Genomic DNA, 17286 nt, shown 5'->3' on the forward strand with positions numbered 1-17286 from the left:
ATCAACCCTGAGCATTCAAGCCGGCGTTTCCCGGTTAGGAACCTCGGTGGTAGCCGGAGCTCTGAGAAACCCCTAGGCAGAACTCCTTGCCTAGTTTGTGGCAGAAATCAGGGAACGAAAGGCAAAGTTCAGGTCTTTCTCACAATAAATAAATAAAGATAGGTAGATTTGATTGATTGGTGGATGGATGGATGAAATGTGGGAGTTGATGGGCAAATATTTATCAGACACTGGAAGTGTAAGCTGTCACAAAGATTATGACCCTGTCTTATGACTCTGTTATTTTATCCTAGTATATACACTAGAGCATTTTTTCTAACTGTGTAATATAATCTATTGAAGGCTCACAAATTAGCTTGATGAGAGAAAAGATAACGGATTGGAAGAGAATTACCATATTCATTAGTTGTGTTTTTAAAAATTTAAAGTAAAATAGAGACATGATTTTTTTCATGCTTTCGAATGCATCTATGAAAAATAGACTTGAGGGCCAGGCGCGGTGGCTCACGCCTGTAATCCCAGCACTTTGGAAGGTCAAGGAGGGCGGATCACAAGGTCAGGAGTTTGAGACCAGCCTGATCAACTTGGTGAAACCCCGTCTCTACTAAAAGTACAAAAATTAGGTGGGTGTGGTGGCGCGCGCCTGTAATCCCAGCTACTCAGGAGGCTGAGGCAGGAGAATCACTTGAACCCAGGAGGCAGAGGTTGCAGTGAGCCGAGATCGCGCCATTGCACTCCAGCCTGGGCGAGAGAGCGAGACTCCATCTCAAAAAAAAAAAAAGTTACTCATTAATAACATAGACCAATTGGCCTCTATTGGAATTTCTCCATTATTTTCACAATGTCCCAGGCTGTGAAACCAGGATTTAATAAAGACCCAGAATGCCACATCTGTGTCACGTGGGTAGGGACCAGTCCTGATCCATTAAGTCCGGGTCTCCGGGTAACCGGACTCACTGCTGGGCAAAATAGAATGTCCGGGGTGCGTTCCTAACGGGGGACCGCAGAGCCTCATGGGAATGTAGTGTCACCTTCCAATGATGTTACCATCAAGGACCTTGGGAGCCCGCTTTTCTCTCTGCGCATGCGCCGCCCCACCCACTCCGCCATTTTCCTCCGGAAGTGCGGAACCCAGAGGGCCTCCTGCAGCTGGGCAGTCCTGGGGCTTGGTTCTATGTCCCTGCGGGTGGGTGCGAGGGCGAAGAGGAACCCGTGGGCCTCGGGGGATCCCGGGGGACCGGACCGGTGTTCCCCAGTTGGTGGGAGCAGAAGGTTGGGCGCATCGCGGGCGGGCGGGGCCTGACGTGCAAGTGCGCGCCGCGGACCGTGACGGGGGCTGGAAGGACAGGCGTGGGGTCCCGGCACTGAAGCGGGTTCTAGAGGCGCAGGAGGGGGTAGGCGAGGCCGGTGGCTCTGGGCCCGGAGTCTGCAGGCCACGCTCCTGCCCTGACGCTGAGGGACCCGGTTACCAACCCGCATGACGCTCAGTTTGCCCGTCTGTCCCGGTGCTAACACACAGTTCTCGGGAGACGTTCCCCATTCCCAGAGGAGTAGTGCGAAACGCGTGCGCCTGGAGTTTTAAACTGGGCGTTTTTATTAGTTGGGTTTCCCGGTGTCTCTTTAGCAAGTGAAGCTTCTGGTTCCGTCCTTCACTGTGTGACCTGCCTAGTCCTCCCGGGTTGCGTTTACGGAAGTTTGTACCAGACCTAGTTTCCAGGGAAGAACTCACTGATTCCGCGAGGGAGGTGGGGTACTGGATGATGGTCTTCAGCCTTAAGGGTACTTCAGTCTTAAGCGTGTGTTATAAAGTTTGAAGGGGAGGGTTCCCTATGAATAAGAAGCGCACTTGAAAGAACAGCCCTCTGGTCTAACCTCTCACTGGTGCTTCAGAGGAGGAAAAAAAGGGTCACAGGTGAAGATCCCAGTTTTCCTCGCTCAGGAAATATTAATTCTACTCCCTAGAATGCACGAGATTTGCAAAGACTAGGTGGTAGTGGAAGGTTTGGACGAACTTTCAGAAGGTTGAGGTGAATTCGGCTGAGAAGAACAGGCAAGGACCTAGGAAATATTCCTTATTTGAAGGGGCCTGAAAGTGTGGTCTGGGGTTCAGGAGTGATCTGTCATACCTGAGAAGATTAAAATACTCTCCAAACACAGTCCCATTCCTTCCTTAGCTCGTTGTTTCCAGCGTCTGAGATACATTAAACCTAGTCCATCACCAAATTTAGCATTAGATTGTGAAGTTCTATTGATTGTATTTGATTAGTAATTTAAGAGTTCCTCCCCTTATGTAATTTTGTTAAAAACATTGAATTCTGTTCGCTTAGGTGTAACAGTTAATACTTGCTGTTTAAGGAACTAATTAAACCTTACTGGCTTACAAAAAACAACCACCATTTTATTTGTTCGAAGTTCTGTGGATCTGCATTTTGGTGTGGTGGGTTCAGCTGTGTAGTTGATATATTTGTGTTGCCTGGATCACAAAAGAGGCCTTGGTCACCTGGTGCCTTGACTGAGCCTGGTTGGTTGAAGATAGTTTCCTTCACAGTCTGGCGGTTTGTGGTGACTCTTGGCTAGGCCCTGTGTCTCCAACAGGGTAGCTCCAGACCTCCTCACAATATGACTGTGTCCAAAAAGGCAAGAACCAATGGATATTTGCGTGACATTTTCCATTGTCCATTCACTGGACAAGTCAGATGGAAAAGCCCAATTTATTGTCAGGGCGTAATATGAGGGCTTGATACAGGGAAAAGTGTTACTGGGAAACATGAGTAGAATGGTGTACTGCAGGAAATACATATTAGGTACATTTAAAAAAATGTAATTGTAGGCCAAAATTGCTGGGTTGCAAGATGGCACTATCCATGATGTTCAGGTATAGAAAAGCAAGATGTACTGTCATGGGAACACTCATATGAAGTTATTTGTGAAATCCACATATTAATATGAAAATAGTTAATACAGCCCAGTATATTTCTATAACATTTATTTTAGTGAACTTATAATGTTTCTTTGTATTAAATTATTAGATTATATCCTTAGGTAATATTGTTGCTAAATTAGTAGGTAATATATATTTTTATTCAAAAATAAATTGTGCATCTAATGTCTACCAATTAATGTACTTGTAGATGTATCTTATCTTAACTTGAGTCTTTGCTGCCCCTAATGAGGCATGAAGGACTCTTCTCCCACGGGGAAGTTTTTCTTTTTCTCCTGAAAAAGAAAGTTTTTCTTTTTCTCCTGAAAAAGAAAGTTTTTCTTTTTCTCCTACCTCCTGGTAGGAGGGCTTTTCCAGGTAATGTGTCTAGAGTGTTGGGCAGAAGAATCTGGGACCACACCACACCAGTTCTCTCCTTAATCCACGTCATTTGCCTTCTCTCCCAGCTATGTTTCCAGTGTCCTCTGGGTGTTTTCAAGAGCAACAAGAAACGAATAAATCTCTGGTGAGTTGTTTATGTGTTCTTCACTTTGTTTTACACTGTATTTTCTGAGTTTGTGGGTGTCTGTGAATTAAAAGGGAAAAGTAGAAATAAGTAAAACTCAGCTTGAAGGAAATATACATAAACAAGATAAAGCTGACCTGTAGATATAGGCAGGTTATAAGAGCTTAGAGTTGTCTAAATTGAGTGCAAATTTTCCTTTGATCTTTCTGATGCCGCGACAAAAAAGGCAGTCATGTTTGTTACGTGATTGGAATGGAACCCGAGAAGAGAGCATGCTGTGTTCTTGTGGGACAGGAAAGCTTGTGTGCACCAAGTCTGAACCACCACCTTCATTGGTGACATAGATTATGTGCTGGAACATATTTCACAGCGGCCCGGCAGTAAACACTTTTAGTGTTGTGCAGTGGAAATGGTCATCTGCTGCTAAAGCACAGCGTGTTGTGCAGTGGAAGCGGTCATCTTCCGCTAAAGCACGGCGTGCTGTGCAGTGGAAACGGTCATCTTCCGCTAAAGCACGGCGTGCTGTGCAGTGGAAACGGTCATCTTCCGCTAAAGCACGGCGTGCTGTGCAGTGGAAGCGGTCATCTTCCGTTAAAGCACGGCGTGTTGTGCAGTGGAAATGGTCATCTGCTTCTAAAGCACAGCTTCTATCGTAAGGTATGCTCCTTGCTCAAAGAGTGTGGTCCTAAACAGCTTTTGGGAGGTCCTCCTTGATTCATGCATGAAACCCAGAACATCTTGAAGACTGAGTTAACCACAGGTCCTTAAATAACTCTTCACACCTTTTTCTTAGTTTATCTCTACGTGCAAGGTGTGCAGCGGCCTGTTCAAAGTTATATTTTCTGGGAAATATTTCCAGTGTTTATTTGCACTTTAGCCCACTCTGTGTAGTCTTAACTTATTTCTTCTAAACTCACCATTAACCTAAATAATAGTCAAATTTAGGGGGACTGTATTTGCCTTACTCGAGTCTTCTACCATAGTTGAAACTCTCGTACGCAAGTGAGTTAGAGAGAAACACCACACTTTGAGACGAATTCAGGAGTCCTTTATTAGCCGGCGACTGAGAGACGGCTAATGCACAAAATTCTCTTGGCCCCAAAGAAGGGACTAGATTTTCTTTTATACTTTGGTTTAGAGAGGGGAGGGGGGATTCTAGCTGCAGCAACTTTACAGAAGAAAAAACAGACAAAAAAGTTAAAAAGACAGATGGTTACAGAAAAACAAACTGTTCCAGGTGCAGGGGCTTTAAATTCATCACAAAGTGATAGGTGAGGGGGCTCTGGGCGTTATCTGCCAGACAAATGTGGGGGCTTTGTGGTACTATCTCCAAGTAAATTGCTGGGAACTGTGGACGTGGCTTGCCTCAGCACTTTATCAGTTAATGGCACTCTTTGATATGTTGAAAGTCAGCTTGCAAAAGTTAAAGTCCTGGAGGAAAGGGGGTGGGTAAGGAGCCCTTGATGTCTTGTAAATGAAGGAGCCAAATGGAGTTTGTCCGGTTTTCTCAGCTAAGGGAGAGTCTATTCATATTAAAAACAAGGTTAGGTATCTAAGGAAGAGTCTATTCATGTTAATGCAAGATTGGGTATTACAAAATGTCTGTTCATGATCTGGAAATTCTTCTGTGTTAGTTCTGTTAAAAGAAAAACTTTACAGGAGTTTAATTGAGCAATAAATGATTCACGAATTGGACAGTCCCCAGAATCACAGCAGATTCACAGAGACTCCATCACAGTCATGTGGTGGAAGAAGATTTATAGGCAAAAGGGAAGTGGCATACCGAAATCAGAAGTGTGGTACAGAAACAACTCAGCGTTTGCCTTGTTTGAAAACAGTTTGAACAAGTGACAGTGCCTGAGTGGTTGAAGTTTGGCCATTGGGATTGGCCAAGATGCAGCTGTTGTTCCAGGTGCATACTCTCAAGTTAGGTATTCATTTTTGTCTACCTATTAAGGTAGGTTGCAGTTCATCCACAAGGATTCATATATAGAATTATGGAGTCCTTCTCAGGCCATACTTATTTCACTTTAACAATTCCTTCCCTTTGGTTATTTTCTCAATTTTGAGAGATTGGCCAAAACTTTAGTCACTGGTGTCACTACTACCATTGCAAATGTACTTACTTGGTTTAGAAACCCACTGGGAAATAGACCAGTGAGTTTTGAAAAGGTGGAACAAGGACTTGAATAGAAGGTACCTTCTTATGCTGGAACGTCCTGTTTACAGGAGAAAAACAAAACCTGGTTTGTTCTAGGATTTATGTGTTTCCTTAAAGTCTTAGTTTGATTATGTTACATTTAGCATGAGTGACTCCATTTTAGTTTGGTTTGGTCTGTTGGGACCTATTGCATGAGCTTAGTTCAAAACAATGGCCTCTCATAATTTTGCTTAAAAAATTCCTTCTTTTGGCTGGTCACGGTGGCTCACTCCTGTAATCTCAGCACTTTGGGAGGCTGAGGCAGGCGGATCACAGGGTCAGGAGATTGAGACCATCCTGGCTAACATGGTGAAACCCCGTCTCTACTAAAAATAGAAAAAATTAGCCAGGCATGGTGGCAGATGCCTGTAGTCCCGGCTACTTGGGAGGCTGAGGCAGGAGAATGGTGTGAACCTGGGAGGCAGAGGTTGCAGTGAGGTGAGATCATGCCACTGCACTCCAGTCTGGGGGACAGAGCGAGACTCTGTCTCAAAAAAAAAAAAAAAATTCTTCCTTTTTAGTCAAGTTCTCACTTAGTTAGAGTGTGACCAAAACGCAGGGCCTTAGCACCACTCTTAGTTACCATTGTTTTGGGTTTCCGGTTTAGCAGTCACTCCCATTGTTTTGGGATCTGCTTTTAGCAGGTCACTCCCATTGTTTTGGGTTCCGGTTTAGCACGTCACTCCCATTGTTTTGGGTTTCCCGATTAGCATGTCACTCATAGGTTACGGTGTCCTTATGATTGCACTTTTTTTTTTTAATCTTTTGTCATTCCAGTTGAAGAGATATCATTTGACATTTTAGAGATGGCTGCATGCAAACTCTTAAAACATTTGAGGAAGTACGGTGCACCAGGAGACTCTTATGACTATTGGGATAACACCAAGAATTTGGCATATGCTCCTTACTCAGGGTCCCCATAAATCAAACCACCTAAAATCAAATAGATTAAAGAATGAGTTAGATAAAGAGTTTACTCGCTTAACTAAGTGGGTTTTTTTTGTTAATTCCCTACAACCAAATCTTTATAATACCCGATGTTTTCTCCATATGCCATAAGTGTTAGCAGCTGCACAGATACTTAAGATAAGAGTCTCATGATAGTGGAGAAGTCTTGATCTGTGATCTTGGGAAAAGCTGTTCACATTAAGGATGCCATCTTCTTCTGGGGGGAAACTGTCCTGGTTAGCTTTACCTTAAGGGTTCCAGTGGGTATACGGTTCCGAGTGTGGAGGGACCCTTCTGAATTGTGACTATGAACCCAAAATTTAAGGTTTTAAAGTTTTGCTGTCATGTGGATGGCAAGGGCAGTCCTTCTCTGATGTTCTCAGAAGATCTAGTCATCAGATTCTAGATTGTGAAGGGGTTGACTGTCCTCAGTGAACCATAAAAGGCTTTATTTAGCTAGTGAAAATACACTGCAGCATAATAATCTACTGCTTTAACATCAACCCTGTTGCATGGAAGAGCTTTTATACAATCAGAAAACATGCATTGAAAATGATAACTGAATGAAATCCCTTTATAAAATGTTTAAATGGCTCATCAGGTAACCAAATGTACCTGAAATTTTGATTGTTTTCCTAGGAATATAGGTTTGACAAACCAAACATTGGTTATAAACTATTTTAGCAATTTAGAAATCACCACACCAATATATTTAATTAGGATCATTTTCTCTTTTCCGTGATGAGTTATGGAATGCAGAACTTTTAATAACAAAAGCTTTAAGGACTTAAGAAGGACAAGGGGGGCCGGGCGCAGTGGCTCATGCCTGTCATCCCAGCACTTTGGGAGGCTGAGGTGGGCAGATCAGTTGAGATCGGGAGTTCGAGACCAGCCTGACCAACATGGAGAAACCCCGTCTCTACTAAAAATACAAAATTAGCCAGGCATGGTGGTGCATGCCTGTAATCCCAGCTACTCAGGAGGCTGAGGCAGGAGAATCACTTGAACCCAGGAGGCGGAGGTTGCGGTGAGCCAAGATCGTGCCATTGCACTCCAGTCTGGGCAACAAGAGCAAAACTCTGTCTCAAAAAAAAAAAAAAAAAAGAAGGACAAGGTGGCCATCCTGGTTCTTCATAAGTCCATGCTTAATTAACGTTAGAGTTACATCCTCTTGAATACCAGCTGTTTCTCCAAATTAGCTGCATGGCACTGGTAACTGATGAGTTATAGGTAATTTGACTTACACCATGGAGTTTATTTAAATTATGTATCTAAACTGTTTCAGTAGTGGCTGATTTAGCATTCAAATCTGGCAAAATATTTCCTTGGTATTCAATTTTTGTTTTACTTGGGTTAGCAGTTTCATAAACCAGTCAGTCTTTTTATTAAACTTTTGGGAATTCTTTTTTTTTTTTTTTGAGACGGAGTCTCACTCTGTTGCCCAGGTTGGAGTGCAGTGGCATGATCTTGGCTCACTGCAACCTCTGCCTCCTGGGTTCAAGCGATTCTCCTGCCTCAGCCTCCTGAGTAGCTGGGATTACAGGTGCACACCACCACGCCTGGTGAATTTTTGTATTTTTAGTAGAGGCGGGGTTTCATCGTTGGCCAGGCTGGTCTCAAACTCCTGGCCTCAAGTGATCTGCCAGCCTCGGCCTCCCAAAGTGCTGGGATTCCTGGCATGAGCCACTGTGCCCGGCCTAACTTTTGGGAATTCTTAACCAGTCCAATTCTTGGGGAATCAGGGAACTTATGCGGAATTTTTACCCATGATATTAAAGTTATTAGAAACCTATGTTCACGAGTGTTTTTCAGGGTCCTTTTTGTTCTTTCATTAATCTTCTAAGAGACACCATATTCTAGAGTTTTGCATGCTTGTGAAGTTTTTAGAAACTGCATCACCATTAAGTAATTACCTGTGGAAATGACTTTAAATAGTTAAAGACAATTGACAAGGAAATTTGGTTATTTCTATGGTCTACAATAACTTAATAACCATAATTAGGGTGGATGTGGTGGCTCATGCCTGTAATCCCAGCTCTTTGGGAGGCCAAGGTAGGTGGATCACCTGTGGTCAGGACTTTGAGACCAGCCTGGCCAACATGGTAAAACCCTGTCTCTACTAAAAATAAAAAAATTAGCCGGGTGTGGTGGCAGGTGTCTGTAATCCCAGCTACTTGGGAGGCTGAGGCAGGAGAATCACTTGAACCCAGGAGGTGGAGGCTTCAGTGAGCCTAGATCACACCATTGCACTCCAGCCTGGGTGACAAAAGTGAAACTGTGTCTCAAAAAAAACAAAACAAAACAAGTAATTATGATAGATAGCATATAGGCATATTAGAATTTTAGAAATCCTGGCCAGGTGCAGTGGCTCACGCCTGTAATCCCAGCACTTTGGGAGGGCGAGGCAGATGGGTCATGAGGTCAGGAGATTGAGACCATCCTGGCTAACAGGGTGAAACCCTGTCTCTACTAAAAATACAAAAATTAGCCAGGCGTGGTGGTGGGCACCTGTAGTCCCAGCTACTGAGGAGGCTGAGGCAGGAGAATGGCATGAACCTGGGAGGTGGAGCTTGCAGTGAGCTGAGATTGTGCCTCTGCACTCCAGCCTGGGTGATAGACCGAGACTCCATCTCAAAAAAAAAAAAAACAAGAATTTTAGAAATCCTATACAATTTTAGAACAGATTGATGACATACACTAAATATAACCTGAAGAAGGTTCAACATTATTTTTTATTTTGACAGTGCTTCCCATGTGACTTGACATGTTGAATAGTAAATAGTCCTGTTTACCTCTCTTTTGGGTGCTTCAGAGGCCTCTGTAGTATCCGAAAGTTAGAGGTCAGAAAAGACAATTTTGAAGTTGAAATTTGATATTGGGAAGCCTATTAAACATGTTAAAGGTTTAAACAATTGATTTTATGCAATAGAATTCCAGGTCACCGTAAGTCATTGATTTACCTAAAATCATGACTTAAAAAATTTTTAAAGGGTAAAAATCTTTACTCATTGATAGAGGGAAGACTTATCTTCCCAAACGATCTGTCTCTTGTTTTTCCTTTTTTTTTTTTTTGGTAGTTTATTTACAAGGCAAACAAATTTTTCATTATTTTTTAATATTACATGAAAATCTTCTTTAAAGAGAGAAAGCCAAATGTCACCCAATTTTTCATAAAACCTTATAGACAAAGCTATTCTTTTTTTTTTTTTTGAGATGGATTTTCCCTCTTGTTGCCCAGGCTGGAGTGCAAAGGTGTGATCTCGGTTCACTGCAACCCCCTGCTTCCTGGGTTCAAGTGATTCTCCCACCCCAGCCTCCTGAGTAGCTGGGATTAGAGGCATACGCCACCATGCCCAGCTAATTTTGTGTTTTTAGTAGAGACGGGGTTTTTCCTTGTTGGTCAGGTTGGCCTCAAACTCCTGACCTCAGGTGATCCACCTGCCTCGGCCTCCCCAAGTATTGGGATTACAGGCGTGAGCCACTGCTCCCGGCCATTTTTTTTTTTTTAAATATAGCATCTTGCTCTGTTGCCCTGGCTGGAGTGCAGTGGTGCGATCTTAGTTCACGGCAACCTCCGCCTCCTGGGTACAAGTGATTCTCTTGCCTCAGCTTCCTGAGTAGCTGGAACTATAGGCGTGCACCACCACGGCTGGCTAATTTTTGCATTTTTAGTAGAGACAGCATTTAGCCATGTTGGCCAGGCTTGTCTTGAACTCCTGACCTCAAAATCTATTAATCTTAATTAGTTTGACCATAAGGTGAGATTTTTATAAACCTTTTATAACGTTTTACAATTTTTGTGAAAGAGCAGATCAGTGCTCTAAGAAAAGCCTGCTGTGTGTCGGGTGCCTGCGGTGGCTCACGCCTGTAATCCCAGCACTTCGGAAAGCTGAGTTGAGTAGATCACCTGAGGTTGGGAGTTTGAGACTAGCCTGACCAACATGGAGAAATGCCGTCTCTACTAAAAATACAAAATTAGCCGGCCGTGGACGTGATGGCACATGCCTGTGATCCTGGCTATTTGGGAGGCTGAGGCAGCCCTTGATCCTGGCTATTCGGGAAGCTGAGGCAGCCCTTGATCCTGGCTATTCAGGAGGCTGAGGCAGCCCCTGATCCTGGCTATTTGGGAGGCTGAGGCAGCCCGTGATCCTGGCTATTTGGGAGGCTGAGGCAGCCCGTGATCCTGGCTATTTGGGAGGCTGAGGCAGCCCGTGATCCTGGCTATTTGGGAGGCTGAGGCAGCCCGTGATCCTGGCTGTTCGGGAGGCTGAGGCAGCCCATGATCCTGGCTATTTGGGAGGCTGAGGCAGCTCTCCTCACCACACTATAGCTCTGGGGCCCAAGCTGCATCACAATGGAAAATCATGGAACCACAGGAAGAATCCACTCAGCTTTGCACGGTGCTGCCCAAGGGGTTGCTTGCAGTAACCAAATTAACATTTTTCATTCTGCCCAGAGCAAAATACATGTGACAAAACATAGACATGAGCCACTTTGCTTAGCACCCAGTATCAAACTGGTAAGACTCAAACTTGCTCCCAGATGGGCTGAGCCATCTCTAAATCTTTTTAGAAGCTTCTGCATATTAATAGGCATCCCTAGATGAGACTAATTTGGGAGCCCTCATTTTTAAATGCACTTCAGGGCATTATTCATTTGGAATGTTCCACTGTAAGTTATCTTTAGTAAGATTTTGCCATTTCTGTAAGACTTTGCTGCTTCCCAGGCCTAATGTATTAGCCAGAAGGAACTTAGTTTTCCAGAAATTAAGGATCCTATTTTTACCTAAAATATTGGCTTTGCTCTTAGGTTCCCTTGATTAACTTAGCCAATGATTTTTTTTTCCTACCTAAGTGTGTGAGAAAAATGAAACAAAGGGGTAGAACACAAAAATCTCTGTGAATTTTCAAAAGCCAAATTTTACAACGCCTCCAATATTATCATTTACTACCACTTCCATTCTTACCCAGTCAGATGTAGGAGGCCTCTAACTGGAACTGGATTCAAGCCAGTTAACTACTGGATCAGATCTGATCCTGGACTGGGTCCCGTTTCTGTCATAACTTCTAAACCCAGTTTGGAACAGAAATTTGCTCAAAGAAACTCAGAGCTCAAAACACAAATCCATGGAGCTCTGAAATCTGAGAGAGAATTTACCATGGTCCCCATCTGCTCCGAGAAGTCAAAGGGCACAAGTGTTACAGAATCCTGGGGTGTCACTTTTCTGCCTGAAACCTCTGGCTGGTGGCGCCTTTACCTGTGTTTTGCTCGGGCCCACTGGGTTCGTTCTGTCCACTCGGCTCATGCTAATGGTCTGGATCCCACACCTGCCAAGGGTGAGCTGGGCTCAGAGAAGTGAGGGTTGTGTGAGCAAGCGAGTGTGGGATCTGGCCACTGCACACAGCCAAGCATGCTAGCTGTGGTGGGGTGGGCAGCTCCAGGCACCGGCACAGGTGCCAGCTCCCTGTGAGGCTGCAGCTGGACCAGGCAGACTGCAAACAGCTTCCACTGCGATTATCAGGGAATGCAGTGGCGCCTGGAAGCTTGGAGATGCAGGAACTGCAGAGCCCCAAAGAAGATGTCACAGCCCTGGCTTGGGGAGCTCCTAGGTCTGGGCTCCCTGAAGGGCCACAGCTCTTCTCTCCTTCTTGCCTGCAATTTGGCAAACAAGGGGCGTGTTTCAGCAAGGGGCCTTGTTTATGTTACACCTCTTTCAGCCCTGCTGGTTGGCGGGTCCTGAGTTCTTGTCCTGTGTCCAGGAAGAATGAGGTATGTGGGCAAGTAGAAGGTGAGCAAAGTGAAGAGGTGCTTTATTGAGCAACAGTACAGCTCAGAGGAGACCTGCAGTGGGTAGCTCCTTTCTACAGGCAGGTCATCCTGATGTCTGTTCAGCTCTCAGCAGCTGAGAGGAGACCAATGCTGGGTAACAGTGCCCACAGCGCCCAGGCTGTTTGAGCTGAGGGGCGCCTGCAGGCCAGTGCTGAGCCACCCTTAGCCCCACCTCAACCTCCCTCCTGTGCTTGTCAGTGCCCAAAGTCTGGAGGGGGCCGAGGTGGCAGGGAGCTGGCAGGTCAGCACTGCCCTGAGCTTGCACATACCCGGCTGGGTTGCGACAGTGCCTGGGTTCGGCCTCAACTTTGATCCAAAGTTGGAGTGGGCTCTGGGAGCAGGGAGACGCCAGGTGACGGGACCAGGTACGTCTGAGCCGGCAGGGGCAGGGGGGCTTGCTGGGCCTCTGAGAGTGCAGAGATGCCCGGGTCTGCAGTCATGGCTGGACGGCTGCCGCTGTGCCTGGGAGGGCGGGGCTCCTGCCTGCCAATTTAGAAGGGGCGGGGCTCCCACCCGTTCCTGGCTCCCACCAGCTTTGAGGAGCGCACAGCCCCAGCCACTCCTCCCCACTGCAACCAGTGTCTCCTTAGCGACTGCTCCACGTGGGCCACTGCTGCCATCACAAAGGGGTCCTTGCAGGTGCCTTGCTTGTACCTCAGCACTCTTGGGGGTTATTAGAAGCCCTAGCAACCCTGCTCGCCACACTATAGCTCCGGAGGCCCTAGCAGTCCTGCTCCCACAGATCCCACTTCTGACACCATTTATTAAAATCTTCAGCCAAATTAAATTTAAAGGAGCTTAATTGAGCAATGAATGATTCACGAATCAGGCAGCCCCCAGAATCACAGCAGATGCTGTGAGACTCCAGCACAGCCACATGGTGGAAGATTTATAGACAATAAAGGGAACGTGATGTACAGAAATCTGAAGTGAGGTCCAGAAACAACTGGGTTCGTTACAGTTCTCAGCAGTGAGGTCCAGAAACAACTGGACTGGCTACAGTTCTCAGCAGTGAGGTCCAGAAGCAACTGGGTCTGTTACAGTGCTCAGCAGTGAGGTCCAGAAACAACTGGACTGGTTATAGTTCTCAGTATTTGCCTTATTGAACACAGCTGAACACTCAGCAGTGTGTGAGTGGCAGAAGTTTGGCTGTTGGGATTGGCCAGGACTCAGCTATTGTTACAGGTGCATACTCCTAAGTTAGGTTTTCAGTATTTCTACCTATTAAGTTAGGTTGCAGTTTGTCCACAGGGACTCAAATCTAGAAGTACAGAGTCCTTCCCAGGCCATATTTAGTTCACTGTAACAGTTCCTATTATGACCTGACTGACAGTTCCTTTTTCTCTGAATTCTCCTTTCTTCTCAACAGCTTATCCAAATGTTCCATCGGTCCCTGTTCATCCCACCCTGCAGTTCTCCTTGACTGATTCAGCCCTTTGTGGTTTGCAGTCCTGTTTCTCTACAGCTTGGACCTCTTCAGTCTTTCCATCATAGGTTTAACTGTCTGTTGAATGCTTCTTTGTAGCTATCCAAAAGTTACCTTAAACTCAAAAAATTCAAAGTGAAAGCCACATCCTCCTCTCTTCCCTTATTTGTATGGTATTACTACTTTGCAGCCAGTGACCCAAAATAGGATTTCTTCTGGGCTTTTCTTGCTTAGATCCAGGCTAATCTGGTGTCAAGTCCTGTTACTTTTGTTTGCTTGTTCTTTTATTTTTAATTTTTTTTCTTTTGAGACAGAGTTGCGCTCTCGTTGCCCAGGCTGGAATGCAGTGGTGCGATCTCAGTTCACTGCAGCCTCCGCTTCCTGGGTTCAAGCGATTCTCCTGCCTCAGCTTCCTGAGTAGCTGGGATTACAGGCATGTGCCACCACGCCTGGCTAATTTTGTATTTTTAGTAGAGATGGGGTTTCTCCGTGTTGGTCAGGGTGGTCTCGAACTCCCGACCTCAGGTGATCTCCCCGCCTCAGCTTCCCAAAGTGCTGGGATTACAGGCATGAATCACTGTGCCCGGCCTGCTTGTTCTTTTCATTTCATCCTGATGTTCAAATACAGGAGAGTAGCTGAGTTGGTGTTCACTAACAAGCACAGGAGCTTTGTTACATTCACGTTGTCATTCTTGGCAAAACCTGAAGGGTGTGTTTGTGGGGTGATGAGGTTCAGTCCTCTGTGACCTGTGCATCTGGCCAGCATGTGTGGTGACATCCTTAGGAATCCATGGGGAGAGCGAAAGCATTCAGGAGTTAGTGGGACATGTTTGACAAGGGCCAATAAAGAAATATGTAAGGACAAAAACAAGAAGCAAATTGTCATATTTTGTACCTTTTGTTTATATAAATTTATGTCAGTGATTCTATCTAGTTTATGTTAATATGCAATGTATACAATATGCTAACATATACAATATATGTTTGTGGTTTAAACATTTCTGTCATGTTTTCAGATTCTTTAAAGATTATATTACACTTCCTATTTCAGATAGCCGCTTAAAATGAGTAAGGAAAAATGGATGTGTGCATCAGTTCTGTTTATGGACTAAAACTCTAGTTGATTTCTTGGTTAAGAACAAAAAGTGACAACCTAATTAACTGAAAATTTTAAGTAGACAATTATGGTTTTAGCTTTAACATAAAATATTAATTATGCTCCATTCTTGCATTTTTAACCTAATACTCAATATAAATCTCCACATGCCATATTTCAGATCAAGGTTCTACTTGTGATCTCTCATGAGTTTTTCAAGGTTTTAATTATCTGTGATGTAACAGTGTACCAGTAACCTTCTGGCTTAAACCAGGAATTTATTCTTTTTACATGTCACAATTTTCTGGGTCAAGACACTGGATGGGGCAGTGTGGGTTGGCTGCTTCATGATGTCTCTGGTCTCATCTGGAAGGACTCTAGTGGCTGGGGATGTGGAGCAGGCACCCAGCCCTCTCTTTGTGGCCAGCACGGACTTCCTCCCAGTCTGGCAGCATCAGGTAGTCAGGTTTGTCTGGCTTCTCCCAGGGTGTGTGTCCAAGAGGCCCAGGCAGAAGCTGTAAGGCCTCTCATGATCGCCCCTCAGAAGTCCCAGAGCATCTCTCCTACCACACTGTCCAGTCGTACTCATCACTGAGACCAGCCACGATTCAAGGGGGGAAGATGATTAGATTCCACCTCTTGATGAGAAGCATAGTAGGAATCTGCAGCAGTCTTTAATAAACCACAGCTTGTCCTCTGGCCACAAACTACTAACATTTCTCCCACATGCAAAATATGCTTTGCCCCTCTCAAGAGCCCCAGAATGGTTTTCCTTATGGCACTGACTGGAAGCCCAACTGAATCCTGAATCAGGTTGTGGTGGCCTGTCATCTGCCCCCCGACACACTCAGCCGCAGTGAGAACTGAATCAGGTTGTGGTGGCCTGTCATCTGCCCCCCGACACACTCAGCCGCAGTGAGAACTGAATCAGGTTGTGCTGGCTTGTCATCTGCACTCCCACACAGCCGCAGTGTGGGGACTGGTGTGAAAACAGTCGGCATTTCTCTTTAGACGGGGTTGGGGGGAGACAGGAGGTAGGTGCTGCCCTGCAGGCACCGTCTAACAGTTGGTCATTCCCATGGGGCACCTGTTGCAGTTCTCTGATTAGTGCCCAGTCCTGGTCCCTGAGAATGACGCCCAGTCCTGGTCCCTGAGAACGGTGTTTGTGCCTTTTTACTCCTCCCTCTGGGCTTTTGTCATTCTCCATGTTCTTTTTCCTTCAGTGGCTGGGTTGCCGTTGACCAACTTTCTCTGCCTTTTTCTTATGGTCAATGGGGTATTCAATGGCTTCTTTTTCATTTTTTTCCTTTTCTTTTTTTTTTTGACTTTGACCTTTTGAGACAAGAAATTATTTCTTTATATTTTCTCTAAATTCTGTTTGAAAACTGAACCTCCTTCTTTAGATCATGTCCCTCTCCTGTCATATTTATTCAGTGACAGTTAGGGGAGGCTGGTAGCACTTTCCACATTCTTCCCAGATGTCTCCTTAGGCAGATCCCTGAGATGATGCAGTGCCCTTTCAGTTTCCATGCTGTGGCTGTAGTTTTCCCACAGTCCCTCCGCACGTAATTCCCAGGCCTTTTCTTCAGTTTCCAATGACATTTTCTCACTGTCCTTCAGGCCCTCACCAAGAGTCTTGATGCCCTTCCAGCTTGCGTGAATGGAATGGTCTCCTTGAGGCCCAGTTACAGCTCAGCCTCACGGTCGTGGCACATGTTGTAGCTTCTGATACCACAGCGGCTCATTTCCAGCTGCCGTATTCTGTTCCAGTTATCTATTCTGAAGAAACCATCCCCAAAACTTGGCAGCTTAAAGCAACTCATTATTACTTCTGTTTTTTGGCTTAGAGAGTCTTGGTGGCCAGCTCATCTCACACAGTTGCAGCAGGGCAGCAGCCGAGCTGGATTGTGTGAAAGCACAGCGGGGTGGTGTGCAGGGTGGCTCACTAGTGGTTGGGAGCGGGCGTTGCTGGAGGCTCACTAGTGGTTTGGAGGGTGTTGCTGGAGGCTCAGTGGGGACTGTCAATGTGTGTAGCTAGTCATGGACTCGCCGTGTGGTTTCCATCATGGGGTCCCAGGGGAGGGGGATTTCCTGCCTGGTGACTGGCTTTCTCCTGGATAAGTGTTCCGTTCTCTCAGCCTGGCTTCTGAAGTCCCCAAATACCACCTTTGTCACCTTCTGTTGGCCAAATAAGTCAGTAGTCTAGGCAAGGTTCAAGGGGAATTGGTTCTGACAGAGAGAGGAGCAGGAAAGAAGTTGTCACATTTAGTCTACCAGAAATGTGATTTTTATAACAAGTTTGTTCCAAATATGTTCCAGTTCCCCTTGTGAATACTTTTTT

General features: G+C 45.4%; 1 pseudogene; it reads left to right on the forward strand.

Moving 5' to 3' along the window:
- Positions 1 to 1128: 1128 nt before the first annotated feature.
- Positions 1129 to 17286, forward strand: part of LOC129011440 (zinc finger protein 717-like) — a 49079-nt pseudogene continuing 32921 nt past the window's right edge.

This window comes from Pongo pygmaeus, chromosome 1, assembly GCF_028885625.2.
Source record: "Pongo pygmaeus isolate AG05252 chromosome 1, NHGRI_mPonPyg2-v2.0_pri, whole genome shotgun sequence".
In the NCBI taxonomy this organism is placed as follows: Eukaryota; Metazoa; Chordata; class Mammalia; order Primates; family Hominidae; genus Pongo; species Pongo pygmaeus.